Raw genomic sequence first — 881 nt, 5'->3', positions numbered from 1 at the left:
GGCAACCGACGAGGCCCAAAACGCGTTCTGAAAAGCTCCGCTCCCATCTGGCTAAGACCCGCCCCACGCTCACATCAGCAAGGCCTGTAGAGCTGCGCTGTCCAATGCAGCAGCCAGAAGTACTGAACCCTTGAATTGTGGCTGGCCCGAACTGAGGTGTTGTAAATGTAAAATACATAGGACGAAAACAAGAACGTAAAATCTCCCAATAATTTTAAAATGTTGATTACAAGTTGAAATATTTTGAATATATTAGGTAAATAAAATAATTACTAACATTAATTTTTACTGTTTATTTCTATATACTATTTTTAAACTGTGGCTATGAGGTTACTGATAATGGCATGTGAGTCTTGTCCAATACTTCTATTGGACAGCGCTGCATTAGATGCTCCTAAGAGCTGTATGAGATGTTAATAAGTAATTCCTATTTTACAGATGGAAAAAAGGAAGGCTTTGGCAAATAAAGTTTTTTAAAAAATTAAACTAAAATAACATGTTTTGGGCTGTACCCCACAGGCCTGTAAGGCTGTAGTTGCCCAGGTTCAAGACCAAAGGAAGAGCCCGGAGTCAGCAACAGATACATGATTTAATGGATTGGGGCGGGTGGGGAGGGGGGGCGGTGCGGAGGGGAGGATCTACATGTCGGAAGCAAGGTCCTGGAGCGACACCCCATGGCAGGCAGGACATGGTGGCAGTTTTTGCTCTGGGGGTGGGGGAGGAGCGTGAAGATTACCAGTTATAAGGGGGCAGTGAGGCACATACAGTCACTAGCTGGGGTGGGGGCAAGTATGTAGGAAGATCAAGGTCAGTCATGAGAGCAGGGTATAGGTGAAGCAGGCACTGGTCAAGTAGGGGATGTACAGAGAGCAAGAGAACAG

This window comes from Balaenoptera acutorostrata, chromosome 13, assembly GCF_949987535.1.
Source record: "Balaenoptera acutorostrata chromosome 13, mBalAcu1.1, whole genome shotgun sequence".
NCBI classification, from domain to species: Eukaryota; Metazoa; Chordata; class Mammalia; order Artiodactyla; family Balaenopteridae; genus Balaenoptera; species Balaenoptera acutorostrata.
This window is presented reverse-complemented; position numbering follows the sequence as displayed.